Raw genomic sequence first — 27,532 nt, 5'->3', positions numbered from 1 at the left:
TTAGTGCTTCCTGATTAGTGATCTTTTGAACTTGCTAAGTGCTTTCATTGTTGCAAAATTAGTTACAACACCTGCCCTGCCCCAACTGACAATAATGAATTAGGGGCTGATTAATGGTTTTGAACCTCCAGCCTGGCTCCTGCTTGTCTCCCTTAGCTGTAATTCAGGACCTTTGTGGCATATGTGTAACTATTCTGAGGTTCAGAGCAGGGTCACATAATAGTTGCAACTGGCAACTGAACTCTGGAGGGGCCCCTCAGGAAGCACTACAGGAAATGGCTACTAATGATGAGCCTGAACTTTTGAACCTGGTAAGTAGTTTCAGTTTTGCTAAGATCGTATTTCTGCAATTTTGCACTTATTCGCGGGGCGCGAAGTTGTACTAGGAAGCCGCGAACTCACGCGAACAGTGCGAGCAGTGCGAGCAAAATCCGCTGCTCGCGGATTTGTGGATTTTGCGGGAGATTCGCGAATCTCGCGGATTGCGAATTTACCGAAAATCCGCAAAATCTGCGAGCGAAACGGATTTTCCGCCCATGCTTACTGCTAACCTTCCCTTGGTTATGTGTACCTCCTAATTAAAACTGCTACATATTCCCACCTGCTTTGCAAGGACCCAGACTAAGTGTGACGTCGGCCGCATCTAGCCCAGTGTCCAGGAGGTGGGGATGGTTATTTTCCATCCAGAGATATAGGACAACAGCAGTGAACAAGAGGTTAGAGGGAGGCTTGGGCTACGGAGTTTGCAGAGGGTGAACCACTGACCTGCTGGTACCAGTGGCACTGCATTAGGTTGCTGAGTGTCAAAGTCAAAAACAGCTTTATTCGGTTCTAATAAAAAAAATCATAAAAGCACAGGTAAAATACATTAAAAAGCATCAGAAGGGATGAGTCTGAATGAAAATTACATATTATATACAATTAGTTCATAGTTTTCCTGGATTTGATTACAGACTTTAAAAACGATGAAACAAGGTGCCTAATTAGTTCATCTTCAAGCATTTGTAATTTCATCAACACAGTCCTACATTGATTGCCTTAGGCCCCAGTATTTTAAGAGTGGAATCAAAAATCTCTTTCTTGGCACAGTAAAGAATTTGCAGAAGAGTGTGCAATGTAAGGTGGACTCTTTTGATACATTGTCACAGGGGCCTAAATCCAAATCTCTAGACCAACAATTCTGCACCGGGAATGTTATCAGTCTAAAGAAAGTTCCACCCCTAAATCTGGATAATAACATGCGCGCATAGCTGCTTGGCACCCTAATTAGGTATTGCTGTAATCCCTGCCCTTGGTGGATCAAATAATAATCCATCACAGATATTTTACTTTTCTCAGCTAGCCAGCGCTTGCTCTCAAGATACTCCAGGCATGTGTGCTTTAATTTCTTTCTAGGGACTGAGACTAGGCACTCTGGGGTGTCCAAATAATCTGAGTGCCCGATATCAGTCAGGAAACCCTTCAAATAGCTAAGCCAGGGAATCCTATTAGCCCCCTCTAGATCTAAACAGTCTTGTATCACATCCCTGTTTAGGCCTGTCTCCTCTGTTGACCATACTTTGTGCCACAACAGAATAGGGTCAACTTTAATTAGATCTGAAACATAATCTAAGCCAAGTTCCTGATGGCAAACAAGCATTGAGGTATTATGAGGAACAGCTAGTAAATAGCAGAGAAATTTGTTTTCTCCAAGCTGGATTAGTTTAGGCTCGATTATTCCCCAAAGCCCTGCTCCATAGGTGGTAGTGGACACGTATTTTGCTCTGTAGATGTCCAGGAGTACTGGGATTGGGCGTCCACCTAATTTATTGGCAAATGATCGCACTGCCCCAACTGATCTGGTAAATATCATGTTCCTTGTCTCTAGGGCAGAGGTCCACGTTCCCTTTTTATCAAAGTTAATTCCCAGATATGAGGACGTGTCTGCCGTGGCTAATTTTAAGCCAGAGAGAAAAATCTTGCATTTAGGGGGCTTCCTGGCAGCGCAGGACATTGTGAAAGTTTTACTTGTATTTATTTTAAGACCTCTCTCACACATATACCTAGAAAATTTGGTTACTGCTTTTTTTAAGCCCATTTGGGTTCTGGCCATGATAACTGCATCGTCTGCATATAGGAGTATTGGTGCCGGGGATTTCTTGATCCTAGGGTAATCTAACTGATCTTCCGTGAGGTGGGATGCTACGATGTTTATGCAAAGATTAAAGAGGAAGTGTGCTAATATGCATCCCTGTCTAACGCCCTTTTGGATGTCAAATTTAGCAGTACATTCTCCCTTTCATCCATACCTCACTCTAGCCCCAACGCCCCTACATAGTTCTTTGATAAAGACTAGCAGATCTGGTTCTACACCCAATTGGGCTAATGTGGACCATCATTTTTCATGGTTCAGACAATCGAAGGCCGAACTTAGATCCTCAAAACACAAAAACAGATTTTCCTTTTTGGCCATTATATACTTGTAAACAATTAAAGCCAACTTCAGGCCTTGTTCTGTGGTGCCAAGTCCCGCCCTGAACCCATATTGAAATTGTGAGAGAGTACCTTGATCTTCCACCCATAACTGAAGTCTGTTTAGTATGACTCTCCCTGCGACCTTCATTAGTGAATGCTATAAGGATATAGGTCTATAACATTTTGGATCACTACAGTCGCCTTTTTTTAAAATTGGAATAACAATGGCCTCTTGCCATGTAATAAAAAACCCATTCTTATTAGAGCTGTTTAGGACATTTGTTAAAAGTGGAGCCCATAGTTCCAAGTTTGATTTGTATATGTCTATTGGTACCCCATCGGGCCCCGGTGCTTTCCCAGCGGCACTATTGTTAATGGCCTGTTGTACCTCTATTAGAGAGAACTTCACATTTAGTTGTTAATGTTAATGTTGATGTTAATGTTAATATTAATCTTAAGTTAGTCTTCTATAGCGCACGGCTACTCCGATAGAGTGTCCCGGCGCTTTTATTAGTGACCAGAAAAGACAAACGACACACAACAAAAACAGGACCACTGCAGAGAATTAAGGGAGATCCAGCAATAGAGAGAGAGCGCACTAACGGGCAAAGAGCCATGTCTTAAGGCCCTTCCTAAAAGCCAGTAGATTAGATGTACTGCGTAGTGTCAAGGGAAGAAAGTTCCAGAGCTGCGGAGCTCGCAGCCTGAAAGAGCGGCCTCCAATAGTGGGAAAGTTTTTTGGGCCTTGTTCTGGGCACCAAATATCTCCTTACTACTCTCAATCGCATTTAGGTTATCTTTCTTATATAGCTCGGTAAAATGTGTGACCCATGCATTTTCTGTGATAGCTATTTCTACAGTGTTAGAAGATCCTTTTGGATCTATCGGCGGCCTTCGACACGGTCGACCATGTCACCTTGGTCGACCGTGTCGAGAGCGTAGGCATCCGACGCAATGCTAAGAATCTCCTTGCCTCCTTCCTGACGAACAGGACCCAGGTCGTCACTGTCAGACCTTTCAAATCCTCCCCCCTGCCATTGCCATGCGGAGTTCCTCAAGGCTCATCCCTAAGTCCGACACTATTCAACATTTATGTGTCAGACCTTGCCAAAGTCATCAGGGCACATGGGATGAGCCTCACTTCCTACGCAGATGACACTCAACTGGTCCTCGCCATCAAGAATGACGGGTTTAAAATAGCCAACAATTTCAATCAGGGCATGCTGGCAAATGGGAGCTGGATGGCTCATAATTGCCTGAAACTAAACTCCGATAAATCGGAGGTTGTAATTTTTGGCAATTTATCCCCGGAGTGGTCCCCCCTTTGGTGGCCTTCATCCATGGGCCAGCCCCCAGACCCGGTCAACAAGGTGAGGAACTTGGGAGTCATGTTCGACAATCGTCTGAACTTTTTACCACACGCAAACCAGATTTCCTCCTCAGCCTTCCACAAACTAAGGCTTATTAAGAAAATCCTGCCTTTCCTACCCGAGAACGCAGGCAAAACATTGGTGAGCTCCCTGGTCTTGTCTACCCTAGACTATTGCAGCGCCTTGTTTCTAGGTGCCCAGGAGAGAGTGCTACTGAAAATGCAGGCTATTCAGAATGCAGCCGCCAGGCTCCTAGGGCGCATTCCCAAATACCACCCGGTGTCACCCACTATAAGACAGCTTCACTGGCTACCGGTGAGAACGAGGATCAAGTTCAAGTCTTTATGCCTGGTATACAAGGAGCTTCAAAATCCTGGACCCGCGTTCTTCACCCAAAACCGCATCCCCTACTGCCCATCTAGAACATTGCGCTCATCCAGCTCATATGAACTGGTGGTCCCCCGAACCAAATCTGTCACATGGGGTGACAGAAGATTTCTTGTAGTCGCACCGAAATTGTGGAATACATTGCCACATTCAATCAAAACCAGCACCTCCCATTGGTCTTTCCGCAAGCAACTTAAGACCTGGCTTTTTAATCAATGAACCTCAGCCCCCCTTGTTGGTTAAACACTGCAGCAACTTTAGCGCCGAGATGCCCAAGGGCCTTCGTTCGCGCTTTACAAATGTTGTCATAAATAAATAAATAAATGTATCTGTGAAGAACGGTGCGTTCATGGCATTCCAAAATCCTATATTATCTTTTATGAGGCTAGCTTTATGTAGTGCCTGCCAGGCTTCCTCCTTCAGCTTATGCTTGCGATTTTTTACTGCCTGATAGTACGCTCTTCTAGCAGATCTAATAGCTATTTGATTTCGTGGTGAAATTTTTAGGATTAACATTAAATGCGCGTGCGATTTACTGCACTCGCTATTAAACCATCTATTTTCCCTGCTTCTTTCTGCTCTTTGTGGCCTTCTAAGGAGATTTTGTATTTCTTCAGTTATTTTAATAAAGGCCTCGCATAAATAGAAGTCTTCCTTATCCTCTGTGAGACAAGTCTCAAACTCACTGCGCATATTATTGATGAGGCTTGCGAAAAAGGCTACTGGTTCTATTTTATTCCATTTCAGGCATTAGCCAAAGTCAATTTATGGCTGTACAGATTTTCTATTAGGGTATTTGATTTACCCTCAGCTTCCACAAATGTTAAGGATAAAGAACATGGATAATGGTCACTCATGGCTACCTCGCTTACACTAAAATTAAGAATACGGCCTGAATGCCGCTTGGATATGAGGGCATAATCTATGATGGTTTGACAACCCCTCCCAATGAAAGTTGGTTTAAAAGGGACTGGATCGGGGCACAGTTCATTAATGAACCCCAAATCTAATTCAGAAATTAAGTTATTAAAATGGTTACCCAATATAGTGTGGAGAAAGTGTGCGCTGCCATCTTCTCTGTCTGGACCTAGCCCGCAGATATTCAGATGGCTATGTGGACATAGGGTGGAATTAAAATCCCCAACCAATATGACACATATATCACCTGTCTGATCTGCATCAACAATGGAAATAAGGTTTTGGGATAGGTTCTCTAGGATCTTTGAGGTCTCTGACTTGGGAATGTTGTTGTAGAAATTTACCAGGACAGTTTTTTGTTTTTTACCATCTGTCCATAGCAAAATTTGGAAATATTCTGATGTCGGTTCACACTTTACGTTTAAGCCATGCACTAAGGGGGTCATTACGATTGCGGTTTTTCCGCATCCTCGGGGCCGGCGGAAGCCACCGCCGGCCCCGAGGATGCGGAAAAACCGCAGCGGACTGACCAAAGACCCACCGCCACATTAGGATGGCTGGTGGGTCCTGGTTTCCGTCCGCAGCTTTTCCGCCGCGGTCGGATTACAACCGCGGCGGAAAAGCTCTAATATGGTGACGGTGTCTTCCAGACACCGTCCACCATATTAGGATGGCCAGTGAGTTATGCTTTTCCGCGGCGGGTTTTCCGCCGTGGAAAAGCATACAGAACTTCACTGCGGGGGCCCGTTGCGGGCCCCCTAGGTGAAGGGGGGGTGGGGGGAGCACATGGGGGGTACCTATGGTACCCCCCTGCCTTTGCATGCAGAAAGCGGCAGGCACCGCACGGTGCCTGCCTCTTTCTGCATGCAAATGCAATGCGTGCATTTTTAACATTGCCGCGGGTGCAGCTTGAAGCTGCACCCGTGGCAATGTTAAAAATAGAGGATGTGACCGCCAGGGTGGCGGTCACATCCTAATTGCACAGGAGGGAACTCCGCATGCCATGCGGAGGTTCCCACCTGCTCTGGGGTCGCGGACGGACTTGCGTCCGTCCGCGACCCCAGAGCAGGTGGGAACCTCCTAATCGACCCCTTAGTTTGGTATATAGGTGCACAGACTCCCTTATTTCTGCCCCTGTTTGTACGGGTTGCTGGTGTGTTGAAGGTGCGAAAACCATTAATATGAATTGGGGCAAATGCCCAGGTTTCCTGCAGAAATATAATAGAGTGTTTTAAGAAAAGATTATGCAGTCCATATTATCAATCTTGCCCGATAGCCCCGCTGAGTGTGTATGTGTGTGAAAGTGTTCCTTACAGACTGGCTGATACCCGCCGCACCACATAGCGGTGAGGAGAGAGTGTGCATGAGCGGAAGTGATCTGCACGGACCGCCTGTGATTCACAATACTGGCTGGCGGTGCCACTTCGTACTTTGATTGTATGTCAAAAGCCCAGTACATTTGTTATTGGGTTGTCCTACATGACTACGGCCCACGGTGCTGCTAAAAAGTGTTCTACTTTCGTGTATGTACATATTGCTGATATTGTGCACTATATATGGGTACTCCCTCTCCATTGGGACCGTGGGATCGTAGCGCTGCTCTGCTGAAATTAAATCATTTGGCTATTTATTGACATTGTGTGCGCGTTTGCCAATAGCGCTCCGCTCTGCTCCTCCCCCGCCTCCATTTTGTTTATTTGTTGTCCTCCTCGTGTGCCCGACCCGCCTCCCAGCTGAGATGCCCTCGCCCCTCCCCCTCCACCATCCATATATGACAGTGCTTCCCGCGCGCAGCGTTCACGCGCTGCGACCGCGCCCAACCCGCGCCGAAGGTGCGCCAAAGGTAAGCCCGTCTACGCCCGTCCGCGCCTGGACCGCGCCCAGCGCCAGACCCCCTGCCCCTCGCGCTACCCAGCCCCCCCGCATTACCTACGATGCCGCCACCCTCCTAGCCCTTAACCCCGGTCGCGCCCCCAACTGCGTCCAGGCCGCTCCTGGACGCACCCATGGACCGTTCTCCTGCTTCTCCTGCAAATTTAGCGGCACCGACAACATCTCCGCTACGACCACAACACAGATTCCCGACTCCAACCACCTAGAATGCATCCTTCTCAACACCCGCTCAGTCCACAGGCACGCCATTGACCTTTGGAACCTACTAGACACCATCTCTCCTGACGTCGCCTTCCTAACGGAAACTTGGATGAACACTTCCTCCGCCCCTGACATCGCCATCGCTATCCCTGATGACTATAAGATCACACGCAAGGACCGCACCGACCATACAGGAGGAGGAATCGCTATCGTCCATAAGAAATCCATCCGCATCACTACCAGCTCCGACGCCAACCTCGCTAACTCCGAACACCTTCACTTCCAGATCCACATCGACCCCAAGACAACCCTTAGAGGCACCCTCCTCTACAGACCACCAGGACCCCGCGCAAAATTCAGTGAAGACATCACAGACTTCATCACCCCACACGCGCTCCCCTCCAAAGACTACATCCTTCTGGGAGACCTCAACTTTCACCTTGAAAAGCACAACGACCACAACACCACCACCCTCTGGGACAACCTCGCCAACCTCGGACTTAAACAACTGGTCACTTCCCCCACCCACATCGCAGGTCACACACTCGACCCCATCCTCACCTCCAGCAACCATGTCTCCTTCAGCCACACTACGGATCTCCTCTGGACTGACCACAGCTGCGTTCACTTCACCTACAACAAGCCGAAACCCATCATCCACCTCCAACCAACTCTACAAAGAAACTGGAACAAAATGACCACGGAGCAGATCTCCACATCGCTCCTTCAAACCTCCCCAGCCCTCTCTTCTAACGCCAACGAAGCCGCCTCCAACCTCACCCTTTTGCTATCCAACACCGCCGACACCTTAGCACCACTGAAAAAACGTCAACACAAACTTGGCAACAAGAAGGCTTCATGGTTCAACGATGACCTCAAGAAGTCCAAGAAACTGTGCCGCTCCCTTGAAAAGGCCTGGAAAAAAGACCCATCCACCAGCAACAAGAACGCCTTCAAAAGCGTCATCCGCACTCACCACCAACTGATCCGAAAAGCCAAGAAAACAGCATTCAAGGATCGACTTGACAACAACGCCCACAACAGCAAGGAACTTTTCAACATCGTCAAGGAATTTTCCAACCCCTCGGCCAACTCCAACGACATCACCCCCTCTCAAACCCTCTGCGACTCCCTAGCCTCTTTTTTCCACAACAAGATTGCTGACATCCACAACAGCTTTGACAACCAACCCGGAAGCCAACCCACCCTACCATCTGCTGACCATCTTCCCCCCGTTAACACCCTTAACGCCTGGAACCCAATCTCCACTGAGGACACCATCCGCCTGATGAATTCCATCCACTCTGGATCCCCCACAGACCCATGCCCTCACCACATCTTCAACAAAGCAGACTCCGTCATAGCTCCGCACCTCCGAGACGTCATCAACTGCTCCTTCAACTCCGCTACCTTCCCAGAAGACTGGAAACACGCTGAACTCACCGCCCTTCTGAAAAAACCAACAGCAGACCCCACCGAACTCAAAAACTACCGCCCCATCTCGCTTCTTCCATTCCCGGCCAAAGTCATCGAGAAAGCTGTCAACAACCAGCTCGCCGCCTTCCTCGAAACCAACAAATCACTCGACCCCTCACAATCTGGCTTCCGAGCCAAACACAGCACTGAGACCGCCCTCATCGCAGCAACAGACGACATTCGAACTCTACTGGACAATGGAGACACAGTCGCCCTCATCCTCCTCGACCTCTCTGCAGCATTCGACACAGTCTGCCACAGCACCCTCTTACAACGCCTCAGAAACATCGGAATCCAAGGAAATGCACTGGAATGGATCACCTCGTTCCTCACCGGAAGAACCCAGAGAGTCCGCCTCCCACCTTTCAAGTCCGAGGCTTCTGAAATCATCTGCGGCGTACCACAAGGATCCTCACTCAGCCCCACCCTCTTCAACGTATACATGAGCCCCCTCGCGGCCATTGCCCGCCAACACAACCTCAACATCATCTCTTACGCGGATGACACTCAACTGATCCTATCTCTCACCAAGGACCCCAGCACCGCCAAAACTAACCTACACGAAGGAATGAAAGAAGTCGCCGAATGGATGAAACAAAGCCGTCTGAAACTGAACTCAGACAAAACAGAAGTCCTCATCTTAGGTACATCCCCCTCTGCATGGGACGACTCTTGGTGGCCGGAAGCCCTTGGAAAAGCACCCATCCCGACAGACCACGCACGGAACCTTGGCGTCATCCTGGATTCTTCACTCTCAATGAACAGACAAGTCAGCGCCGTATCCTCTTCCTGCTTTAACATTCTTCGCATGCTCAGAAAAACATTTCGCTGGATCCCCTCCGAAACAAGGAAAACAGTCACCCACGCTCTAGTCACGAGCCGACTGGACTACGGAAACACCCTCTACGCAGGTACCACCGCTAAACTCCAGAAGAAACTACAACGAATCCAAAACGCCTCAGCCAGGCTCATATTAGACATCCCACGCAACGAACACATCTCTGGTCACCTTAAAGACCTCCACTGGCTACCCGTCAATAAGAGGATCACTTTCCGACTGCTTACCCACGCACACAAATCACTCTACGACATCGGACCAGATTGCCTCAACTCTCGACTGTCCTTCTACACCCCCTCCCGCCAACTTCGCTCTTCCAGCCAAGCCAAACCACTGTACCTCGCATCAACAAGTCCACCATGGGAGGCAGATCCTTTTCATACCTGGCTGCCAAAACATGGAACTCACTCCCCGCTTACCTTCGCCTCACCCAGAATCACCTAGCGTTCAGAAAGCAGCTTAAAACTTGGATATTTGACAAATAATCCTCCTCCCCTTCCTAAGCGCCTTGAAACCCTCTGGGTATGTAGTGCGCTATACAAATCTCATGACTTGACTTGACTTGACATATCATCACAATACAAATGGTACTGCTAGCAATATTTCCAAATGCGTTATTCCCAAAAAGTATATGATGTTCATGTCATAGTGATTGAAAAATTGCGTTGATTGTGAACTTTCTTACATACATCCTGTGTGAAGCCTCTTTTGTTATGCTCGGTGTATTTAACACGAGTGAGTGCTGTTTCTTTGCTTTACACATTGCCTCTGATATAAGCCTGACTGCTCACTGCCAAGGTACCCAAGGGTGAGCCCGGGTTGTACAGTGAATGTAATCACATGCCCTTAATGGGAGCAGTAGTTTCTCCTGACTCCGGGCATCCCTTCAGCCAACCAGACACTGCAAGTTCCAACACCACCTGATCGTAAAGCTGGGTTTATGAGAGATGTAATATTAATTTGTGTGGGTATATTGAGGACATATTGGAATTCAAAGGACAGAGAAAAGCTGTTACGATTTATGTAGCCCACAATGGGTTGACCATCTTAAGGAGTATTTCCACCATGGCCTTTTTGGCATTGTTCTCAGACCAGGTGCAAAGGAGTAGGTATTAGCTGTCAGGGAAAATGTGGATTTGGAAAAAATATGAATAAATTACCACATGTTTTGTCTAGAGAGTTAGGAAAGAGAATTATAAACACAACATATTAGTGAAAGAGTGAGCAAAACCTGTGAAGCATAAATTGAGGAATCTTCCTTTTAGCATTCGACAGAATCTAGAGAAAGAGTTAGATTCTTTGTGCAAGTGTGGTATAATTGAACCCATTGATTCATCACTGTGGTTGTAGCACTTAGTGGTGGCTCACACACAGAATGGGGAACTGAAGGTTTGTGCGGGCCACCGATGCCTCAACAAACAATCTGGATGGACTCTTACCCTCTACCCAGCATCAATAAGCTCTTAGGGGCATATAATCAAGAGGGGGCGATAATTATCGCTAAGCGCGCTTAGCGCTAGGATAATTATCGCCACCCAACTCTGAATTTTATCGTGGAGATAGTGTGCTATCAGCAATGCTTATCTCCACAGCGATAGAATTCAGAGTGCAAGCTGCCTAACTGTATGATTATCGCTGGAAAAACAGCGATAATTATACAACTACTTTTGGCAATAGCTTGCTGACAGGGCCTCACATACTTAGCCATGATATCCACCTTCCATAGGATATCATGGCTAAGTCAGTTTCAAAGCAGGCGTAAGGAAAGTAGCAATAACAGAGGTTATCGCCACTTTTCTTGACGCTATGCTGCCTTGCGTGAGTCTTGATAATAGGAGAAATGTCGCTTACTGACATTTCTCCTGTTATCCTGGAGAGGAACGCCCACTTTGCATCTAATTAGAGATGCACAGCTGGGCATTGAGGGAAAGGGCGAAAATGCATGGAATCACGCATTAGCATATCCTTGCTAATAGGGCGTTAAAATTTTCACCGCTTTTAGGCCGAAAACGGGCACAAAAGCGGCAATAATATTTTAACGTCCCCTTGTTGATATGCCCCCACATGGTTTAAAGGAAGGCAGGTTTTTCTCAAACTCAGACCTGGTTTCAGTGTAGCACCAAACTGAGTTGGAACCAGAATCAAGACATTTAACAGCTTTGTCTCTCAATCTGTCACGTACCAATACTGCTGCATGCTATTTCGGTTGGCATCTGCGGCCTTAGTTTTCCAGAGAATAATGACTAACATGTTGAAATGAATTCAGGGGTTATCAATTTTCCAGGATGATGTGTTAAAATTTGTACCCAACAGGCAAACTCAGGATGCTATTCTCAAAGAGGTCTTAAAAAGATTCCAGACCAATGGGGTTGTCCTAAGGAGAAATAAATGTGTTTACCATAATGACGAAGTTGGGTACTTGAGCCATTTGGTAGCCAGTCGAGGTATTGCACCTAAATCAAGTCTAGTTAATAGTATAGACTAAACCTCCTGTAGACAAAGTTGGATTTCAATAATTTCTAGGTTTGTATGGATGTTATTCACAGTTCATTCAGAATTTTGCAACCAGATTGAGACCTTTATTCTGACTGTTAACGAAAGGTGCACTTTTGAGTGGAATGCTGAATGCCAAGAAGTGTTTGAATGGGCGAAAGAGCAATTGATATCTCCAGAGTTATTGAAACATTATGATCCTGAGTTACAGTGTGTTTTAACTGTTGACACCAGCAATATGGGGTTAGAAGCAGTTCTCAGCCAAGGAGAGGGTGAAGATGTTAGAACAATTGGTTATTCTTCACTTGTCTGAACAGATGCAGAAGGGCACTATTTAGTTAGGAACTTCTTGCTGCTGGTGGGCAGTCATGATGTTTTGATATTTTGTCTGGGGAAGAAAATACATAATTCAAACTGCCCGGAAGCCTTTACTATATGTTCTGATTGGTAAAATGTGTAGAGGTTTTATGCTGAGCATTACTCAATTGTCATCAAGATTGTTACAATTTGAGTTTTTCCCAGAATACATTGCTGGCACTAACAATGGTTGTGTGGACTACTTTTTGAGTTCCACTGTGTGTGTTGATATAAACAGTGATGGTGGGTGTGGCGAGGATAAGGAGGATTGTATAGTTGCAACTGTAGACTTACCACAGCTGTGTGCTTTCTCAGAATACGAATGGCGTAAGGCTGTCAAGGGTGATTTCTCAATGACTATAGTCATAAAGTCTGTGCTATCAGGTTAGCCGAGGGAAAGGAATCTTGACTTTTATTTAAAGACATATATAAAGGTTGCAGAGGAGCTGTCAGTAGAAGATGGCTGGTTAGTGAGAGCGGACAAGTTGTTGCTACCGGTTCCCTTGAGGAATGCCATTATAATCTGAGATCATGAGGGTAATTTAGGTGCCACTATGACAAAAAGGCGTGTGAGGTTGTCCTTTTGGTGGCCTCTATGGAGAGAGAAATAGTAAAGCAGTGCGTCATATGCTCTAGCTGTGATAAAATATAGAATTTGCATACTCCTCCATTGTGTCCCATCGACTTACATTCTGTCCCATGGGAAAAGGTGGGGATTGCTATTGTGGGGCCTTTAAATTAATTGTCCAGTTCATCTAGGTTTGCTCTGGTCTTGATGGATTATTACACTAACTGACTGGAAGTCAAATTTGTAAATGAGGTTACATCAGGAGTGGTGGTTGAATTTCTAAAGGATATGTTCTTGAAGGAAGGTTTCCCTGCCAAATTGGTATCAGACAATGGAACTCAATTAATGTTTTGTGAAGTGGAGTGTTTATCTAACATCTCAAGAGCTCACTGTATCACCCTCAGACCAATGGACTGGGTGATGGCATCCAGTGGGCTGTGGCCAACACGTGTATGGTGGTGAATGCTGTCAAAACCATGTTGTGGTTTTATTGTATGACTCCACATGCGTCTACTGGTGTTTCATCATTTGAAGGTTTGCATGGACGAAGAGCTACCATGTGCTTCTGTTCACCTTGGATGAACAAATGGATTAGGTATGGTAAGCGGACAGATGAAAATGAAGAAGACGAGTGGAAGTGGCACGAGTAGAAGTGGTAAAAGACACATAGAAAATGTATTTAGATGAGACTAATACAGTTATGTTTTTCAAATTTAGGATTGGTGATACAGTGTGTGTGAGGAAACCTGTGCATGTGAGGAAAGGTGAGTCCAAGTTTAGTCCAGCTGTCAGAGTTTTGGTGGTAAAAGGAAACAGTGTAGGGGTTGAGGATGGTCAATGGAGGAATTTCTTTTGTGTGGGCATGGTGGAACAAGTGGAAGTAAGTAGTGGCATGGATGCAGATTGTGAGGTGGATGTTGAGGAAGTTAAGGGAGGAATGCATGTTGGTGGGGCTATAAAAAGAAGCGGAAGAGTAAAGGATGAACCCCTGTGTTTTAGAGTGTGATCGCAGTTATTTGTGTGTGTCTTTGTAATAATATTATGGCTGATGTTTGTTGTCTGCCCATCCTGGCATTTCTATATGTTTACATAGTTGTTTATTATAAAATTGGAGCTATTGTAAGGTTTAGTTATTTGTTTTAGTCTGAGTACGAATAAGGATAAAGTATGTAATTTCATTTAGCTTCTGTAAAAGGAAAAACCAAGTAGCATCTGGTTGTAGAATGTTAAGAACTGGACCATTGCCATGGTTGTGAGTTCCAAGTTCCCTTAAAAAATTTAAATCGAACATCCTGTATGTAACGACCTATTGTGTGCTAGCGGCAGCTTGGTGTAGGTTTACTCATGCAATGAAACTTACTTGTGGAGAATTCATCCAATGTCTTCATCCTTCAGTCAACCCACCCACTTTGGTCAGTTATTAGATGGTTGACTTCTTTTACCTAACTAAACTTGGTCTTTGAGCCCTTGGTGTGTGTATGTCTGGAGTACACAAGGGTAATCCTAATGTCCTTCTATATCTATTAATAAGATTCAGTTTAGGCAGTCGCTGTACCCCCAATAAGACAATAGCCTGGTAGAGCAAAAGCTGAGTCCATCAGCAACCAGACAGTGGATAAACAAGAACTGTTTTGGCATTTAATTTTCAACCTTTGAAGTGCCCCCCAAGTGTGATATGTAAAACCCCAGCAGACCTGCCAATCAGGTCTTGTCAATACAGCAGGATCTGACACGGTGATGTCAACAATTGGCCCCATGTGACTGGTGCCGGTCTGGCTCGGGGGGGCCCAAAGACAGGTGCAGACCTGGGTGATAGCTACATCTGTTTGTGACAGGTTAAGTCTCTTTAAATGTTATCCCAGCCCACAGGCCATCATGTCAAGTGCACAACAACACCGCCCCACACCACAGGCCTTTTTCCCTGTCCTGGGAGCAAGTTCATATTTCATTCACATTTTTTCCTATGCTAATTACTGGCTGGCAGAAGTGAAAGAGCAAAATGCAGATTTAACTTCCAGGGAAATCAGGCAGCGCAAAGTTGACTTTCTTAAAGTCCCCCTCCTAAACTATGTATCACAAATTTGACTTCATGCATGAATTGGCTTGTAATAAATATTTCAAGAAAACTAAAAATGAAATGTTTAGCTGTTTCCTAGGTAGAGACAACATTCATCAAACGTAATATTTTATTCCAATGTTTTCTTTTGGAACAGCCAACCCTGCTGTAATGAAAATAGCTTTGAGGTGTTATTCATTGTAAGGACATGTTTACCAATAAATGCTTACTTGTCCTACTTTTAAATACCAGAACACACCAAACCTTATGGCCAATGCAGCCTACTTAGGGTGACATACATATTTACAAGGAACTTTTAGTACTATCAAAAAAGGGGTATTTTGACTGGTTGAATCTGCAGTTTAAAACTGCAAATTCAGGCTACAATTATAGGCCTGGAGACATGATTTATAGTGCAACTGCATTGGATGACACAATGAGTGCTGCAATCCACTTGTTGTATTTTAATTACGTGCCCTTGGTAAACCTGGTACATAAACTATGGATTTACAGGAAAACTAAATAAACCAATGAGGTGTATGCCAGATTTACTACGTTTAAAGGGGGAGCACAGGCATTTTACCACTGATTAGCAGGGATAAAGTGCACAGAGTTCTACACGACATATTAGTTATCTAACGGAATCTTGCCAATGTGCTTTTACTAACTATAATCCGCTTGCACTAAAATGGCTGCTGCTACGTGGGATTTTCTACTGCGCATGCGTCTGTCATGCCCATGTGACATGCTTGGTGGGAAAACTTTTGCTTCTGCGCAATAGAACTAAGATGGCTGTTATGTGTCCTAATGTGCAAGAAGCTTGCATTGCTGCTTTGCTAAGCTGTTTGTTTTTGCTTAATATCTAACGCAATAGTTAAAATAAAATAATGGGAATAGAGTAGAAAGAAATGGTATCCAGTGCATTCATTTATTCTGTGTTTCTAAAACTGTTTCTTTTCTATTTTTTCATGTTATCAAATTTACGGGCCTAAATGATTTGCTGAACTCCATCTTTGGAGAAACTGCGCCTGTGCGACAAATGTCCTGAAGCCACAGAAGATGTAGCCTTGAATCATGGCCAAGACGGACATGGATGGCGGAGAAGAGTAAACTCCTTGCCTTGCCGGAGGAAGCTGAATTGATTAAATTGTTTAAAAAGATCATTGATAGATTTCACTATCAGGAGGAATAAAGAACATGGGTAGATAAAGTTATGGCAGGGAATGACTTAAATACATGATTGACAAGTTGCTTCTAAAAAGTATGATGTGATGGCTACTCCTCGTTCTTTGTCCAATAAAATTGTGGGATTCACACATTTGCAACATTTGGGGGTGGTACACTGACCTGAAAAATAGTATAACTAGGGTAGGCTTAGTTAGTTAGAATGTCCGACTTGTCTGAATAGCTGACCTGTCACTGACCCAACGCACTCAATAGGTGATCGGGAGCAGAGTTGCTGGCAGAGCACTCTGTCAGAAGATTCGATAACCCAATCGGGGTTCTGGGGAGGAGATTGTGACCCAATCGGGGTTCGACTGTTAGGTGCAGAGAACTTTTACAACGCTGGCGTTTTGAACTTTAACTGGGATACTGGTCTTAGCCTGTGGTGGTTCTATCCAATTTGGTTTGTAACCTGTCCTGATTCTGACTTGTACCTGTTCTTTTCTGCTGGCACCTGTATTTTGGGATCCAATTTCTTTGTCTCAGCCCATGACCAGGGTTGGTCATCACACCGAAATAGGTAACTATTAAGTGTGGGTTTGTCATTGTACTGTTTTCCCTTTTCTCTTACCTACCCTCTGTTCAAATGCTTAACAACATTTTCTCTCCAAATCATTCTGAAATGTTCATGTTTTTAAATCTTCATTACTCTAAACAGAATAAGAAATTAATTTGATTTTTCATGTTTATAAGTTTTCCAAAATTTTACTTAAAGATTTTAAACCTTTCCCGAGTTTGTGGTTATTTATGATATGCTAAATGTTATTATTGCTACCTATTTTTCTTTAACTCCCATGATCCTTTAGGACTTTAGGTATCGGTGACTTGGATTGGTAAGATAAATGTTATAAAAAATCCAAATGGTAAAAACCCCAATTGATTGAGTGTAGGTTTACCTGTTTAATGTATATATAGATATATGGGCCCAGGTGAGTATGTTGAGCAGGTGAGCCTGTGCTCTATCAGTTATTTTGGTAGCAGAGGCAAGGTTAAGGATTAGTGTAGATAGGTAGTTAGTAAATATTGATTATTGATTATTATTAGTTATTGATTTTATTGATTTTTTTGTATTAACCAAAACTGTTCATACCTGTTTTTATGTTTTGTCTGGAAACCCCGGGGGCAGAATAACAGGTGGTAAGTGGAAGCCATTCTATAGTGAGGTCACTTGTTCAAGGTAGTAAGTGCATAGTTAGGTAAAACCGGAAGCACTGTTTAGGGATGATTTTGTCTGTATAAATGTGTGAATAATTGATAGCAAAGAGTTCGCTAGTAATACTTTGGTGTGATTTTTTTTTTTTTTAAATATATCCTTTATTGGGTTCACAGGATAAAAGAAAACATGAATTGTACAGTATACCGTATCATGTAGCTCAAAGGTGTATACATTGGTCTCGGAGCAAAGCATATAATACATTGTTACATCACATTGAAATACGATGGTGGAATTATAGCTCAATCATGCCAGCCTCGTTAGCGTTGAGTAAAGGAAAAGTGAAAATAGTAAGAATGGGGGGGGTGTGGGGTTACTAAACTTGGGAGTGGGTGGTGTGTGGCGTGATGGACACTTGTCCGTGCAGTGGGGGGGTTTAGAGGCGGTGTCGCAGTCGGCCCATGTTCGCCCCACCAGTTCGGGGAGGGCGATGTGTTATCAGCAGTGGGTATATGTCGTAGGTGGGGCGGGGGGGGGGTGACGTGGGGTTGTTCCCATCCCGCCTATCTGATGGGAATGTCGGCAATGGGACCACTATCAGCAGTGCCTGATGTTGTGCGCCCGTCTCCGTGTTCTCCGCTTGGGGAGGTGTGTCCTGCGGGGTCTCCCGGTGTCTGGTATTCTCTGTGGAAGGAGTTCAGTGTTTCGTCCCAGAGTGCCGCAATGGGGATCTTGCGCAACCCTGCCGTCTCCTCATTGTGAAGGGAGATGCTTTCCGCTTTTGCCCAGTTGTCCAGGGAGGTGCGCCAGTGCTCTGTCATGGGTGGTTCTGCGCGTTTCCAGTGTTTAGTGATTAGTCTCTTGGCCGTAATAAGGCCAAGATCCCAGAAACGGGAGGGCACTCTGTTGTGTTTGGTTCTGTGGTAGAGGCCCAATAGGCATGCCTCCCACGTGTGAGGGATCGGCATCGCCGTGCTCCGCTCCAATATCGGCAATACTGACCGCCAGTATGTTTGGATCTGCGGACACTGCCACAGCACGTGCAGGAGGTCCGCCCCTTCTGTCTCGCATCTCAGGCACCCTGTCGCTGCTCCTGGGAAGTAGTGGTTGATCCTGTCTGGGGAGAGGTATGCTCTATGCAATATGTAGAACTGGATCTGCTTGAAACGTGCGTTGCGAGGGATGTTCTTGGGGCTTGCCAGTATCACCGCCCACTCCTTGTCTGTCCAGGCCTTCCCTCTGTCCACTGCCCACTTATCCCGCAGTGGTTGTAAGGTGCGTTGTGTGTGTGATAGCAGTGCTTTGGTCAGCCAGTGCACCACATGTGTGCCATTCCCCATGACATGAATGCATTGTATCAGTTGGTGTATGGGAGGTTCTTCAGTGATGTTTCCCCATTTTTGTGTCAACGCTCTGATTATGGAAGCGTGTTGTAAGAACTGACCCGCCGGTAACCCCGTGTCGGTGGCGAGTGTCGCGAAGGGGATCAGGGCGCCGTCAGCGTATAAGTCTGCCATGGTTTCTATTCCCGAGCGTGTCCATTGCTCCAGGGCTGTTTCCATGACCACGGTCATGGTCTTGGGGGTGCCTAGGAGTGGGAGCGCCGGGGTGTACGGTGTGGTGGTTTTGGTAAGCCGTAGGCATCGAGAGTAGCATTTTACGGCCACCGCTACATGTAGTTGGGTGTGTTTCCTAGCGCTTGTCAGCGGGTTGAATAACGAGTGTATCTGTAACGAGGATAGTGCGTCCACAGCTGTGGCTGTGTCCTCTTGATGTCTGCCTGATAGCCAAGCCACTACCCATTGCAGTTGCGCCGCCAGGTAATAGAGTTCCAGGTTTGGGACCGCTAGACCTCCATCACTAACTGGAATATACAATTTCGTCAGTGCTACACTTCCTGTGTTCCAGATCAAGTCTCTAATCATGGTCTCTAGTTCCCTGAAGATGCGGACCGGGACGTATAGTGGAATGTTCGCAAAGTAATATAAGAGTCTGGGTAGGACGATCATTTTCGTTAAAGTCACTCTGCTCGGCACATTGATGGGGAGAGTCTTCCAAAAGGCGATTTGGGACCTGATAGATGTTATGGCTCGTGTCAAATTTCCATCTAAGATATCTGGGGGAGTTGTATAAATATGAATTCCCAGGTATTTGAACGTGGTTTGCAGCCACGGCAACCTCTCACCGTTGATCCTAAGCTCAGGGTCTGGGGTGTTAGGAGCATAAGGGTACGCCCCTGACTTGTCCCAGTTGACTTTTAGGCCCGACATGATCTCGAATGTTCGGAAGATGTCCGATAATTCCAGTGGCAGGTGATCAAGGTCTCTGACGTACAGGTGTAAGTCGTCAGCGTACAGTGATATTATATGTGTGCCATCCGCTAGTTGGATGCCCCATTGTGTGCCTCTGCTACGCAACCTCTCGGCGAGAGGCTCCATCGCCAGCGAGAAGAGCAGTGGGGACAGCGGGCAGCCCTGTCTGGTGCCCCTACTGACTCTGATGGCATTGGATAACAGTCTGCCCATGCGTACTCTCACCTCAGGCCTCCTGTACAGTAATCCTACCAGCTCGATGTAATCATCGCCCAGGCTGAACTTATGCAGCACTGCCAGTAGATAGGGCCATTCCACTGAATCAAACGCTTTTTCGAGGTCTAAAATTAAGCAGCCCGATCTCGGCCAGTTCTGGACCGCGTATTCCTGCACTCGGAACAGCCTCCTTATGTTTTGGGAGGTGCACCTCGTTGGAACAAAGCCGTTCTGGTCTTTATGCACTAGGGTCGGTACCAGGGCCGCCAGTCTCCGGGCTAGGGTCGACGCTAGGATCTTGTAATCTGTATTCAACAGTGCCAGTGGCCTGTACGATCCAAGGAGCGTGCCATCTCTGCCCGGCTTGAGGAGAGACACCAATGTTGCCTCATTCATCGACCTGGGTAAGGACGAGTCCTCCAATGCTGCCGAGTATGTTCTGAGTAGTTCCGGGATTAGGATGTCCGAGTAGGCCTTGTAGTATTCAGCTGGCAGCCCGTCCAGGCCTGGGGCTTTGCCATTGGAGAGGGCGAAGATGGCGTCACGCAGCTCATCTGCCGTTAGCGGCGACCCAAGATCATCACGCTGATCATCAGTCGGAGTGGGGAGCTTCACCTCGTCTAGGTATGCAGCGATATCCGGCTGCGGGTTCTGCAGTTGCGACCGATATAGCGCGTCATAATGCGTCACAAAAGCGGCATGGATGTCCGCCTGTGTGTACACCACTGTGCCGTTGGCTGGGTGTATCGCCGTTACTGGTGAGGTTCGATCTTCACACTGTATTAACCAGGCTAACAGTTTGCCGGGTTTGTCACTATAGAGGTGTGTGCGGGCCGAGTGAGCAGCATAGTTAACATGTTTTAGCCTATCCACTAATCTGTCATGATCCGCCCGCGCTTCCAGTAGTCTGGTGTTGGCACCCTCAGTTGCTTCCTGTTCTGCTTGTAGCAGGTCTGTTTCCAGGCGCCTTAGGTCTGCCTCTATCTGCCATCTGGAATGAGCCTGTGTGCCTAGACACTGCCCCCTGAGGACCACTTTGAATGCGTCCCATTCTAGTTGAGGTGTGGACGCCGTCCCATGATTGTCTTCAAAGTATTGCGCTGTTTGTACGCCTATAGAGTTCCTAAATGGGCCATCTAATAATAGATCAGGTTGCAGCCTCCAGGTGGGTACCGGCGGTCGTGATTGTTCCCAAGCTAGTTCTATGAGGTGTGGGTTATGATCTTAGTGTGTGCGGCCCATGTAATGTGTGTCCCTGACAATTGGTAGCATCTCCCTGGTGACCATGTATCTGTCTAGGCGTACGTGTAAGGCATGTGCTCCCGAGTAGTATGAGTAGACTTTGGTGTTGGGGTTACGGCTGCGCCACGCATCCTGCAAGTCCCATTGTGCAGACCAAACCTGAAGGGCGCGCGCGGCGTGCTGTGCTGGTGAGTTAAGTGGTGGGGGTGGGATCGGTCCAGGGCAGGATCTAAGGTGCAGTTGTAATCCCCTCCCAGCACACACGGGATGCCGTGCCATGGTGCCAGCGTGTTCGACAGTTGTGCTAGGAGTAATACTTTGGTGTGATATCACCTAGAAAGGGTCACACTGGAGGAGTAGCAGGTTCTTCTGAGCTGGATGGACAGCAAGGGGGTTCGTAGTTGAAACTTTGGCCTTGCATAACCTAAAAAGGGTAAGCCTGAGGGAGTAACAGGTTCTCCGATGCTTGTGTGAAAGGTAGACGGAAGGGATCTACTTGTAGTGTATGAAGAGTAAATGGAAGGGAGTTACTCGCAGTGTATATAAATCATTATTTTCTTTCGAAATAGTTACTTGGACACAGTGGCGAATGTTTTTACGTTGTTAATTAATGAAAATGAGAATTTAAAATAAATCTCTCGTATTACCTTGCAAAGGAGGGAGTCAGTTGCGGAGCTGTGCTGACGTCACTCAGAGGCGCACTGGTATTGGTTGATACAGCGGGTGTGTAGCTAAGGTAATTTTGTAAAGGAGGGGTGAGTACAGGAGCGCGAGAAATGGTCTAATGAGAAAAAGCTGTGCAACCATTGGTTGAAAATATTTCTAATTGTTGATTGGTCATTGAAAATAAGAAACGTTTTGGTATTGGAGGTTTCTCGTAAACAAACTGAGTGTTATTACAGAATAAAGCTGCATAAAATATATGTGGCATTTAGATCCAGAATTCATAGGAATTAGACCAGATAGAAAATATCTAGGTTTTGCTAAAGAACAGATGATAAGAGGGAGACCTTATATCATGTACGAAGACAAAAGAAAAATGTCATTTGTCAAGAAAGTTAAAAATTTCTTTAAAAAGGGTAAACTGATTAAAACCAGAGAAGGGATTATTATTCCACCATTGAATACGCCTGCATCATACATGATGGTTGAAAGGGGCTACCATACTTGCATATGGTTAGAAAACTGGATAGACTACACAAAAGATGATGGAATTTTGGCATTTCCAGAAAATTGTACCTTTAATGGAAGAGTTTTGTACAGTTTAAGAGCACGCATGAATGAATTAGATCCAAGACCTAGGTTAACCCAATATGAGGCATTGGAGGAATAGGAATCAGAAGCTTTTGAGCGAGACAGATCCAGAAGTGATAAAAGTATTAGTACATTTTATCCTAAATTTCCTAAAGAGACAAGAGATAAGCAGATGAAACAATGGAGACAGTCCATGCTGGTGGAAGGATTATATCCTATCCCAGCATTAGAAGAACAAGCAGTGAGTAAAAGTACTGAGAAAAATAAAAATGTAATGACAAGTGCTAATCCAGAAGATGATTACTTGGAGACTTTATTAATGAAAAATCCGCCACCTTATAATGAGGAGCCGAATCAGACAAATGCTAGTTCTCCATTTTTAAAGCCACCTTTAGTTCTACAAGTGTTACATAAGGCATCGTTAGAAAAAGTGCTGCAGGAAAAGGAACGAGAAGCAATAATTAAACAAAGGAATGAGTTAATTCAGAAAATTACACACAGTTAAATATCATTTCTGAAGCCTAAACAATTCCAGTGACTTTAGGTCCAGTTGTTCCTTTATATGGAGAGAAACTGACCACTCCCGGACCTCCTGTTTTAATTACACCTGTAGTACAGCCAAGAAAAGAAACATTAATAGTGGATGACCAAGCAAGTGAATGTGGGTCAGAAATTTCTTTGATTGATTTACCTATAAGAGAACCAGTAAGAAGCTCAGCTAGGAAAACTACACCTGTAAATACTAGAGAAGTGCAAATAGAAAACTCTTCAGGTTCGAGAAGTGCAACTGTAGTTACTCCAGAAGAAATTGAAAGATGGGCCTGAGAAATAGAAAAACCAAAATCACAGTCAAAGACATTGGATATTTTTAAATTAAGAGTTGAATTAGAAGAAATGATTGCTGGTAATGTGAGATTAGATAGATTGAATGCATTCAATGAAGATGAATTGTTGTTTATATGTCGAAGTATCACTCGAAATACAAAAACATTTCATGAAAAATTAACGAGTTTAGCAAGTGAAATGGGGATTGACATTGGTAAATCTAAAGTGTTACAGAAACTATATCGAGCTGAATTTTCTGACAAAGATTTAGAAAATATGAATGTGTCAGGTCGTAAATTACAAATAAAAGAACTGTTATCATTGTTGCAAAAATGGGGTGACATAGATAGATGGAAAGCTAGATTGTTAAAGAAAAATGAAGAAGCACAAGGGAAAAGCAATTTATCAGAATATATGTTGAAAGAAACAGAAAAAGTAGAAAGGTTGTGTCCAATGAGAGAAGTACCGGGTGGAGGTTATGTGCATGTTCCATGGTCCCGACAAGATATATTGTCATTTACAAATGAATTTTTAAAACTCAGAGTGAAACCTGTAGATTGTTACAGACTGGTTTGAGAGATTTGTAAAGGTTTCAAAAGTGTTATTAAAAGATCTAGATGGGTTATTTGACATTGTTGTTCCTGTCGATTTATGGACAGAATGTAAAATTGCAGTAAACTGGCCAAATGATGAGTATCCTAGAGACCCGAAAACAGGAGCACCATCAGACGAGGTGATGAGGAATTATAATCAGGTTATACTGTGTTTGAAAGGGAAAGTACCTCCAAAAGAAACAGACTGGACTAGAATAGATAGAACCGCTCAGAATAAAGCTGAATCTCTGCATGCATATTATGAACGTCTTTTGCAAGTTTTGAAACAGTATAGTGGTTTAGAAAATATTGACACCAAAGATATTACACATTTTATCTATCGGTTTGTGTCTGGATTAAGACCAGAAATTTCACAATGGATTAAAGATAATAAAATCTGTAGGCAGGCCAAACCTGTAGATGAAATACTTAAATATGCAAAATATTGTGAAGACAAATTGGATAATAAATGGAAGAATTTGTAAGAAAAAGTAATGTGAGCACAGGTAAAATTAGCAGAGCAACAAGAACTTCAATTGAAAAATATTCAGACCCAAGGAGATGGAAATGGTAATAAACCTAGAGCTAAATTTAATCGAGAAGAGGCTAAGAAAGAATTTCCTTGTCATGTGTGCGGCAAGTTGGGGCATTGGAAGAACGAGTGTAAGGCTGTGCTAAATAATAATAATAATTTGAATCCAATGACGCAGAATGAGGTATCGAAAAAGCAGCAAAAACAGGTAATACAAAATCAGTTACCTTTGGCGCCTATGCCAAACCCTGGGAGTCAACCCGCATACAGTATAGATACCACAAGTTGGGAAGAAAGTAGTAAAAGGGACACAGTGACACCCCAATTTATTTTCAGCGACTCATACTTTGATGAAGATAGTTTCTGACGGTGCCTGTGGGGGGAGGAGGAGGATTGCGTACTTGGCGCATCCTTGCAGGTAGATCAGTCAGGTCCATACATTGAGGGAAAAGTTGAAGGCAATGATGTTACCTTTTTGCTGGATACTGGCGCTACCCGTTCTACTGTGAGAACAGCAGACGTTCCAATCCTACCCCTCTCGGGAGAAGCGATCCAAGTAGTGGGCATTTCTAATAAACAAATTAGTACCCTAGTTACAGAACCAATGGAAGTCAAAATAGGCAATTTTAAAGAAATGCACAACTTTGTTGTATGTGACTTCAGTCCTGTAAATCTATTAGGCAGGGATTTGTTATACACCAAATGGAGTTGAAATGCAGACTCCAGATGAAGATGGAATTTATAAAATTATGCTAGCAAAACAAGAAACTGAAAAAGTAAAATTTACCATAGAAGACTTACCAAAAGAATTATACCATACAGTAGATCCTAAAGTGTGGGATTTCACAGGAAAAGATGTAGGATTAATGGCAAATGTTGACCCAGTAAAAGTGACAGTAAAAAAAGGTGCAGTTTATCCAAATACTCGACAGTACAAAATGAGCCCAGAAATAAAAGCAGGAGTCGCACTAGAGATAAAACGTCTGGTGGAAGCAGGAATTTTGCAGGAAATAATGAGCAGTCCATGTAATTCACCCATATTTGGCATCAAGAAACCAAGTGGAAAATACAGAGTCGTACAGGACCTCTGCAAAATTAATAAAATTGTCATCCCATGTTGTCCATTTGTTTCAAACCCTGCTGTAATTATATATCAAATACCATGGGCAGCAGGCTGGTTCACTGTAATTGACCTTTCCCACGCATTTTTCTCAATACCACTGCACCCGGATAGTAAGTATCTTTTCTGGTTCAAATTCAATGACCATATTTATGTTTGAAATCGCGTCCCTCAGGGGTACACAGAAAGTCCATCGATCTTTAATCAGATCTTGAAAAAATGTCTTGAATCTTTGATATTGCCCAGACAATCAGTCCTCGTGCAGTATATAGATGACCTACTGGTGGCATCTAAGAATCGAAAAGACTGTGTTACTGATACAATTGCTTTGTTAAATCGTTTAGGAAAAGGTGGGCACAAAGCATCACCTGAAAAGTTGCAGCATTGTACTACATCAGTGAAATATCTGGGGACCAGATAGAGAGAGGTGTCAGAAGGGTTACCTCTGAAAGAATTAGAATAATTCAAAACACGAATCTACCTCATACACAGAAAGAAATCAGAATGTTTCTTGGAGTTGTAGGTTACTGCAGGCAATGGATTGTGGGATTTGCAGTCCTAGCAAAACCATTAATACAAATGACAAGGAAAAGAGCAAAAGACTGAGTAGAATGGGATAATGAAAGCATGTCATCTTTTCTAAAGTTACGAGATTGTCTGTGTTTAGCTCCAGCATTAGGGATGCCCGACTATACACAAGATTATGCATTGTTTTGTGATACACAAGACAATTGTGCACTTTCAGTTCTGATTCAGACTCATGGTGTGATGAGACGACCTGTTGCATATTTTTCCTCTACTCTGGTTCCAGTGGCAGCAGCATTGCCAGGATGTCTGAAAGCAGTAGCAGCAATTTGTGCAAGTCTTCAGCAAAGTGAGTCCATCATTATGGGACATCCAGTAACAGCGTATGTCCCACATGAAGTTATAATTTTATTAACCAGGACTAAAACTCAGTATTTAACACCTAGTCGGCTGACTAAGTATGAACGAATTCTTGTAGGTGCAGAGAATGTGACAATTGTAGATTTAATATTCTGAACCCAGCAACATTGTTACCTGAATCACAATTTGCAGTAGTCAAAAATGAAATTGAACATAATTGTATTGATCTTACAGAATATTGTACTAAACCACGCCCAGTCATAAGAGAAGAGCCACTAATAAATTCAGAACATGAGCTATTTGTAGATGGTTCATGTATGCGACATGAGGAAGGAGGTTTGAGCGCTGCTTATGCAGTTTGCACTTTATGGGGTCCAGTTGAAGTATCATATTTACCTGGAGTAAAATCTGCACAGGTAGCAGAATTAATTGCATTAACAAAAGCTTGTAAATTTGGGAAAAATCTGAAAGTGACTATTTTAACTGATAGCCAATATGGCTATGGAGTTGTGCATGATTTTGGTCAACTCTGGATGCAAAGAGAGTTTCTGACTTCATCTGGTACTCCGATTAAAAATGGAAATTTTGTGAAAGATTTACTAAAAGCAATTCAATTACCAGAAACAGTAGCTGTGGTCAAGTGTTCTGCTCACGAATCTGACAATGACAAAGTGACAGCAGGTAACCGATATGCTGACCAACTAGCTCAATATTGTGCCAAGAATAAAATGGCAATAAACACGAAAATTTAACCAAAAAGAAACAGCTGCCAACTTATGTTGCTTGAGAAAGTGAAAAAGTGGGAAGAAGTGAGAGATTTGCAAAATGATGCAGAACAGGAAGAGAAGGAAGAGTGGGCAAAAATAGGATGTCAGAGATGGGCTGAAGATGGTATCATTGATGGGAGGCCTGTGTTGCCAAACTTTATGCTTGCTCCTATGGCTAGGATGTATAATGGTGATTCTCATGTATGGCGAGATGCTATGGTAAGACTATTCATAAAAAATTGGTTCAATGCAAGGTTCAGGTACGTTGCAGAGAGTCTTTGCCATAGGTGTTTGGTATGTCAACAAATGAATCCTGGGAAAAGAACTGTAGTGTTGTCAGGAAAGATTGGAAAGGCAGAAGTCCATTTATTCGACTTCAGATTGATTTCATTCAGTTG

This window comes from Lissotriton vulgaris, chromosome 7 (genome assembly GCF_964263255.1).
Source record: "Lissotriton vulgaris chromosome 7, aLisVul1.2, whole genome shotgun sequence".
NCBI lineage: Eukaryota > Metazoa > Chordata > Amphibia > Caudata > Salamandridae > Lissotriton > Lissotriton vulgaris.
The sequence above is the reverse complement of the archived record's forward strand: the minus strand, read 5'-3'. Positions refer to the sequence as shown.